The 8310-nt window shown below is 53.7% G+C and overlaps 1 long non-coding RNA gene across 3 annotated transcripts; it reads right to left on the bottom strand.

Annotated features, from left to right (window-relative positions):
• Positions 1-713: 713 nt before the first annotated feature.
• LOC115937301 (uncharacterized) lies at positions 714-8184 on the bottom strand. Of its 3 annotated transcripts, XR_014149001.1 has the most exons (4): positions 4301-8184; positions 2663-3030; positions 2161-2321; positions 714-1919 (listed from the first exon to the last, which is right to left on the bottom strand). It is a non-coding gene; the product is annotated as an uncharacterized LOC115937301 (long non-coding RNA). The 3 variants fall into 3 exon arrangements; XR_014149000.1 differs by having other exon boundaries at positions 2161-3030; positions 5994-8184; XR_014148999.1 differs by having other exon boundaries at positions 2161-3030.
• Between the last annotated feature and the right edge of the window lie 126 nt (positions 8185-8310).

Consider the following 8310-nt stretch of genomic DNA (forward strand, 5'->3'; position numbering starts at 1 on the left):
TGTGGGTCCTTACGCTGGCTTGTCCTGTGAGCACCTTGTACTTAGGGCACATCCTCTGAGCCAGCTCCCTGCCGCTGACAGTCAGAGGTGACACCACCTGCAAGGCCTTCGGTGGGAGGGGGCAGAGGAAGGAAGAACGACCTCTGGGCAGCGTGTGGCCAGGTCAGCCGTGGTGCCATCTGTGCAACGGAATGTTTTGGAATGGGTGGGTCGGGGTCCTCTGAGACCACCTGGCCTGCAGTGGCAGCTTGGTCTTGGGGGGGAGGGTGGGATGTGGCTTGGCCTGTCTTCAGGGGAGTGGGCATTCTGCCATGGTCGACAGGATTGTGGGCTGCATGGACACATCTTGCTGGCCCTCCTCCCAGGAGTGCCCGCCTCCTAAGAACGTCTGGCCCAGTACCCATGTGGGGAAAGCCCTCCTCCCTCATCACTCCTCTTCTCCCCCTAGGCTTTACAGGCCCTTGGAGGACTCCATCTTTAGAGCCCTTTGGAGTCTTGGCCCCTTCCTGTGCCCTCACCCTGGTAGAAAGATGCTCCCATGATGCTCCGGGCCATGGGGCTTTCAGGCTAACCTCTGAGTGAGTGGCAGCCACAGGTGCCCCTCAGGGAGCAGACAGCAGGGGGAGTAGGGGACCAGCTGCCTGCAGATTCAGAAGTTGGGGGATGGGATTCCCAAATCACCTTCCTGCCTAGTCCATCCTTGACTTTCTTGACCTGTGTGCCGCCCCCCCCCCCCCGCACTCCCTCCCTCCCGGCTCCAGGCCTCTCCTGCCAAGACCTTCCTGGACTGGGCTCCTTCTCCTCCTCCAGATTCCCAGCACCGGCCTTTAAGGACTGCCAGCTGCTGGCCATGGGGGGTGTTCAGTCTTTGGGCCATGGCAGCACCCTCCCCTTGTCCCTTGGCAGCCCCATCCCAAAGCTGAGTACTGAGGGCAGGGTCCCTGCTGACCATCCTCTGGGTGGAGAGCATGAGGGGACAGACTGCAAGTTCTTGCAGGACCCAGAGCCAGCACCTCAGAAACCAGGTGGGTGGCAGCCCCCTGGGGCCCCTGGCTTCCATCCTACAGAAACATATGCTGGTGCACTCCCAGGGCCCAGCCAGATAGCACAGGTGGATGCTGATCCCCTACCACAGGCTTAGGGGGAAGGAGGGCCCCATGCCCACTCTCCTCGTCCCACCCACACAGCCTCGGGGGAGTGACAAGCCAGGATTGGAACCCAGCTGTCCCACACGCCGCTCCTGTGGAACTCAGAAAGGGACGCGGAAAGAGAACGGAGGGCTGGATTTCCTTCAGCAGCGGCAGCTCTCTCATAGCGGAAGCCTAGTGTGATATGTACCCATCTCATCCACGTAGTGACAGTGAACTTAAAATTAAATCAAATGAATGATTAAAAACAAAAAACCAAAGCCTGTGTGTTTCAGAAGCGGCTGAGCTGCCCCGTGTGCATCCTGCCTCTGTGGGGTCGGAACGGGCTGCAAGGCCACTGCTGGAGGGGGGCGTGAATGCTATGCACGTAGCTCGGGACTGAAGCTGGTTATCACGCTTGTTCTTATCACAATTGCCAATAGTTCTAATGACAACGGAGGCATTAAGGAATGAGTGTGTAAATGACACACAAGCCTGTTTTCCCCTCTGGAGCCCCAGGAGACAGTGGGGGTGTGAGGGAGGAGGAGGCAGAGCCCACAGGCAGGTGGGGCTGTCCCCGCTCTCCCCAGGCCTGAGCCCTCCTGCTGGCCTGGGCCCCAGGCTGCTGCTAACAGAGAACTCATGAGGGTCCGAGATCCGAGGCTTGTCCTTCTCACTGCAGTGTCCTGTGGAGTGGGTCCTAGCGGGTCCCAGGGGTGTAACCTGTGGCTCTGTGGCCCCCATTGGGCAGCTGATTGTTCACAGACACAGATCTGGCCCCAAGGTGGGGACCTAGAGTGGCAAAGAGAGAATAAGCAGACATCCTGACTCACGCTGGTGGCCTGCCTGTCCCATGGGACCCAGATAGCCAGTTGGGGTGCCCAGCAGGGACCCCTGTGCTAGGGAGGAGGCATTTTGGTAGATGTCCATGCAGGCTATGCTCAGGCCTCCACATGGGCCTCAGGTCCAGGTCCTGGATAGGTGCCTGCTCCCTAGGATCCAGAGAGACCCCTCCACTCTCCCCCACACTCACCGACCTCTCCTGGGGCAGGCGGTCCTGGCTACTTCCCCAGGCTCCAAGGACCTCTCACCATATCCCCTCCTTCCCCTGCCCAGGGAGAGGTGGGAAAGTCAGAATCCAGGACACACAGCCGCCCAAAAGACAGAGACCTCAGAAACCTGCAAGAGGAAAAGCTGGGAGAAAGGTGGGAGAGAAAGGGAGTGCGTTGTTTTTATGAGGCGTGAGTTCTGCATGCCGGTATCCTGGGCACATGGACACACGCCACATACAAGCACATGCCTGGCGTTCCCAGAGGACCAGGCTGATCACAGGCCAGGGCTTACTCTTAGGGGACCCTAAGCAGGTATTAGGGGGCAGACGGCATTTGTAACAGTCACCACGTGGAGCCTCTGACTTGGGCAAGGATGGGGAACCCTTCACAGACAGATCACACTTTCCCTAACAACAAAAAAGCAAAGGTGGGAGTCCTTCTGGGGAGCCGATCCTGTGTTATCTATGCTGTGTCACAAATTACCTCAAGCGGTGGCTTAGAACATCACGCCTTATCTCACCACGTCCTTAAATCGGGAATTCAGGAGCTGGGCAGTCCGGCTCAGGGACTCTCCCCAGGTTGCAGTCGGGACGTCGGCTAAGCCTCTGGTCCCCCCAAGGCTGGACTGGGGTGGAGGATCCTCAAGTCAGCTCACCCACACGGAGTCAGCAGGCGGCCTCTGGTCCTCCCGCGTGGACGCTCCCCAGGGCTGCGTGGGCGTTCTCAGCACGTGGCTGCTGGCCCCCCAGGGCGAGCTGTCAGAAAGGGAGAGGGGGCAGAGTCCCACGCATTCTCCGTGTCAGAAGCACGTCACTGAGAAGAGCCAGCACTCAAGAGGAGGCAGACTCCACCTGTGAAGCAGAGGGATGAAAAGAATCCGTGGGCATATTTTAAAACCACGTCAGACGTGCTGCCTTGAGTGACCCTGTGTGTTCTGGACACAGCTGGTGTTCACTCAGTGTCTGGGGGCTGCAGTGGGCCCCCAGCCCCCAAATACGGCATCTAGCGGCACCGGCCAGATGGTAGCCCAGAGAGCTGTCTGTCCCACACTTCCCGCCAGGCAGGCTCAGCTGAGGTTCTCTCTCTCTTTGCTGAAGACATTTTGCTAGTCCACATTTCTAGCCATGTCCCAGGACTGCTGTGACAACTGCCATACACGGGGGGCTTAAAACATCAGCAACGCGTTCTCTCACAGTTCTGGGGCCAGAACCCCAAATCGAGGTGTCGCAAGGCCGTGCCTCCTCTGAAGGCTGTACGGCAGGGTCATCCTGGCGCCTCTTAACTCTGGCTGTCGGGAAAGGTGGTCTTTCCACCCCAAACAAAACCACTTAGCAATGGGCTTCGGGCCTGGAACCCTTCTTTCCAACAAATAAGGAGCCCACAGAACTTGTACAGGACATCCTTCCCTGCCGTAAGCTCCGTGAGCGATCTGTTGTCCTGTTGTCCTGCTTGGGTGAGTGCCCCAGGTGAGTACCCCGGTGAGCACCCTCAGGTGAACACCCCCAGGTAAGCGGCCTAGGTGAGCACCCCCAGGTGAACACCCCCAGGGGAGTACTCCCAGGTGAGCACCCCAGTGAGCACCCTCAGGTGAACACCCCCAGGAGAGCGGCCTAGGTGAGCACCCTCGGTGAGCACCCCCAGGTGAACAGCCCCAGGTGAGCGGCCTAGGTGAGCATCCCAGGTGAGTACTCCCAGGTGAGCACCCCAGTGAGCACCCTCAGGTGAACACCCCCAGGTGAGCGGCTTAGGTGAGCACCCCAGGTGAGTACTCCCAGGTGAGCACCCCAGTGAGCACACTCAGGTGAGCACCCCAGGTGAACACCCCCAGGTGAGCGGCCTAGGTGAGCACCCCAGTGAGCACCCTCAGGTGAACACCCCCAGGTGAGCACCCCCAGTGAGCACCCCCAGGCATGCCCCCCAACTTTCAGTACTCAGACTCCGGGGGGTTGGCTGTCCCCACTGCAGCACAGGAGGGGTGCATGCACAGGGACCAGCTGCCCAAGCAGACCTTGTGGCGTCTCTTCCTTGCATGAGTAAAGCTGCTCTGTCAGCACTTGACTGTTTCACGTTTTCCTTGGCAACTCCAAGGCCAGGAGTGGGCAGAAGTGTTGGGACTCTTACCCCAGGTGGCTGGTGCTGTGATGAGCTTTGCTCTCTTCCACTTGGCAGGGGTCCTCCCCTGGGATTGGGAACCAGAGCTGGTGTTCTGCAGGACACTTGCAATCTTTGGCGTCCGTTGGCTTGTTCATGTGTCATGCCAATCTCTGTGGTCACATGGCCGCCTCCCCTTTTTGTGTATCTATCTCTGTGGGACACCAGTCCTTGGATTGGGGCCCCCCATAATCCAATATGACCTCATTTTAGCTAATTATACCTGCAACAACCCTATTTCCAAATAAGGTTCATTCTGAGTTACTGGGAATTGAGATGTCAACGTTATCTTTGGGGGACATGATTCAACCAAAACCAGAAGCTGTAGATATATAGTTCATAGCTTTATTTTATTTTTTTAAAGTAATCTCTACATGCAGCATGGGACTTGAACTTAGAACCCTGAGTTCAAGAGTCGCAGGCTCCACTGACTGGGCCAGTCAGGTGCCCCAGTATAATTAACTTTAAAGCATTCATGCATTTATTGGTGTATTTTAGTGAGTGCTTACTACATGTGCCCCTCACTCTAGAGAATGTTGCTGATTTGAAAGCATAGCTCCTGCCCCGTGAGCACCCCTGGTGAGCATCCCAGGGAGCACCCTCAGGTGAACACCCCCAGGTTCAATAAGTGCACAGTAACTTGAGTTTTCAAGGCACTTTATAATGTTTTTAATCTCCAAAATGTCCACTATGAGGAAAACAGGGTAGACATTATTTTTATGACATTAATATTTCTTTCTGGTTATACATGTAATATATGCTCACTGAATCACTGCAAAGTGCAAAGAAAGAAAACCTCGATCCACCAAAACTCCTTTCCTGCAGAGAGGATTTGCCCCATCAGCAGTGTTGAGGGAAGCCAACATTCAAACCTCTGAGAACTACACATCGTAACAGGTTAGCACTTGTCCATGTCATAAGCATGGCTTCAATGGCTGTGTGGTCAGCTGTCATCTATTTTATGGATGTACTGGGGCTTTTGAGAAAACTTCACCAACTTTTTGGTTGCATAAACTTTTTGCTTATGTGGATTATATAGATTGATAGTTACCACATTAGGAATTAAAACTCAGAAATTTAAAAAATAGCAATTCATTTAAAATGATACACCCATTACATGTTGATATAACATTTTTAAAAAATATTTTATTTATTTATTTGAGAAAGAGGGAGGGAGAGAGCATGAGCGGGGAGGAGAGGAAGCCCGACATGGGGCTCGATCCCAGGATCCTTAGATCATGACCTGAGCTGAAGGCAGATGCTTCACAGACTGAGTCCCCCAGGTGCCCCATAACATTTTGAAATGAAAAATAATATCATGTGTCAACTATACTCATGTAAAAAAAATCAGTGCAAATCATAATCCCATTTAAAAAAAAACCCTTATTTTTAGATCTGTAAGATGTAATGGAAAATGACAGAATAATGGAAAAGTAAAATGAAATAAAAGTATAAAAGATGTAAAGTAAAAGCAAAGTGGAAAAACAACAGTAAAATCAAAGTCTCTAGGATATTAACTGGACCCTGAAAAAGTAGATTTGATTTCAGTGACCTGGTGAAAACATGTATGATATCATGGCACAAACATCTAATAAAAATACTTAAAAAATAAAATAAAATAAAAATGTTTGCTTAAAAAAAAAACAAAAAAAACCAGGGGCACCTGGGTGGCTCAGACGGTTAAGCATCTGTCTTCGGCTCAGGTCATGATCCCAGGGTCCTGGGTTCGAGTCCCACATCGCTGAGCGCGGAGCCTGCTTCTCCTTCTCCCTCTGCCTGCCCCTACCCCTGCCTGTGCGCTCTCTCCTGTCAAATAAAAAAAAAAAAAAGAATCTAAAAAAAAACCCACAAAAAAACAAAACCAGGGGCGTCTGGGTGGCTCAGTCAGTTGGGTGTCTGCCTTTGGCTCAGGTCATGATCCCAGGATTCTGGGATGGAGCCCCGCATTGGGCTCCCTGCTCAGTGGGGAGTCTGCTTCTCCCTCTCCCTCTGTCTGCTGTTTCCCCTGCTTGTGCTCTCCCTCTCTCTGTCAAATAAAATAAAATAAAAAAAGAAATAACAACCACCAAAATGAGTGACCTCTTCTTAGAAAAAAAAGTGAGAATGGATGAAGCAGATGAAAAAAATCTGGTCTCAGATCCATAGTTGAAGGAAAGTGTGTATTAATAGACTGTTCTTTAATATTAGACCAAAGCTTGATGTGGGCAGTTTCTCAGAAGGTGGTTGCAACGTGAATCTGAGATCATGCCAATGAGCCTTTCATACTCTTCCATCAGGGCACTGTCTCGAGCTTGTGCACACCTTGCACCAGCCTGTGGCTCTGCAGCTCCTGGTGCGTGCGCAGTGTTCCGCTGCACACACTTGGGGGGGCCTGGGAATCTCACATGAGCTCCCTAAGCTGCTTTCTCTCCCTATTCTTTTACTTGTTCTGGATGTTTCTGTACGTGGAATCATGCAATAGGAGCCTTTGTGTCTGCCCACCTATTTTCAAAGGGGACTCGTTTTCTTCTGTTTATTTGTCATAAAATTTCCCTTATTCGATATTGAAATCCCCGATTGATTACAGATCAGATGTAATCATAGAGGCCACTTTAGGAATTATGGGCACAGGGGCGCCTGGGTGGCTCAGTCGTTAAGCGTCTGCCTTCGGCTCAGGCAATGATCTCAGGGTCCTGGGATCCAGCCCCGCATCGGGCTCCCTGCTCAGCGGGAAGCCTGCTTCTGCCTCTCCCACTCCCCCTGCTTGTGTTCCCTCCCTCACTGTGTCTCTCTCTGTCAAATAAATAAATAAAACCTTTAAAAAAAAAATCTTTTTCCATCGCTGGCTTAAGTACACTCTAAATTACTGAAAACAGAATGAATTATAACATCACTGAAATGAAGTCTGCTTGAAAACCTCCCGTTTGGGAAAGGGTCTTCAGTATCTTCCTACTTAAGTACGAACACAGGTTCATGGCTTGGTCCTGAACAGGTATTTGCTTCTTGCCTTCTCGGTGCCCTCACTGGGAGCACGCGCACACCGGGGGCTGCATTTCTCCGGCTGCTCGCAGGGAGAGGAATCACACCCGCATCAGGAGAGCTCGGGCGTGCCTGCCTTGTTCCGGGAGTGGGCCGCGTCCGCCACCCTCTGGGTACCGCCCCCCACTGCCCAGCACCGGCCGACGACGCACCATGCCCGATCCCGGAGTCCTCCGGCCCAGAGCTCAGCACAGGGCAGATCACTGTCTGCAACCGCTACCGCGGGGCGTCCCACTGCGCTTTTCAATCAAGCAACAGGGACGGTTGCAGCTGGCTCCCAAATCCAAGGTACTCCATAAAAACCGAGGAATGCTTAACCTCTTACGTTCCGGAAATGCAAGGCCTTCACCTATAATTGAAAGTAATTGAAAGGAGCGAGCGCGGGCGATCCTCGGAGCTCGCAACCCTCCATCTGGGCGTCTCTCAGGGCTCAGAGACAGCTGAGGAACTGAATTGGAATTTGCATTAACTGAAATGTAAAGGAGCGCATGTGGCCAGTGGCTATAACCCCGGCCAGGCTGGGGGGAGGTTCGGCACAGCGCGGGCTCAGAACGTTCCAGGCCCTTTCCAAGGGCTACTACAAGAAATAAAACCCGCTCATGGCAGGATTCGGACCAGACCAGCTGCTCTTCTGGAGCCTGTCTCTGGGTGGGCAGCCTTTCACACGCTTCAGACGACAAGCGGACCTACATCTGGTTTCTGTCACTTACTGTTCACGCACATTCTGCCCCGCTCAATCCTTCGAAAAGTCTCCCTACACAAGCTTTCAGCGCGGGTGTTCCACGTCGGGCAGTAGAGCGGCCGGATGCCGCAGGTGCCCCGGTGGGCGGGGCCTGGCGAAGGTGCCGCCGCGTCCGCCCCGCGCCACGCCCCTGCCCCCCACGCACGCGCGCCGGGGCCCGCCGGGCCTTATTTCTCGGCGCAGCACGCCTTCCCACCGAGCGCCAAATAAGTCTCCGGGC

This window comes from Leptonychotes weddellii, chromosome 10 (genome assembly GCF_054177405.1).
Source record: "Leptonychotes weddellii isolate Sample4059 chromosome 10, ASM5417740v2, whole genome shotgun sequence".
Taxonomy (NCBI): Eukaryota; Metazoa; Chordata; class Mammalia; order Carnivora; family Phocidae; genus Leptonychotes; species Leptonychotes weddellii.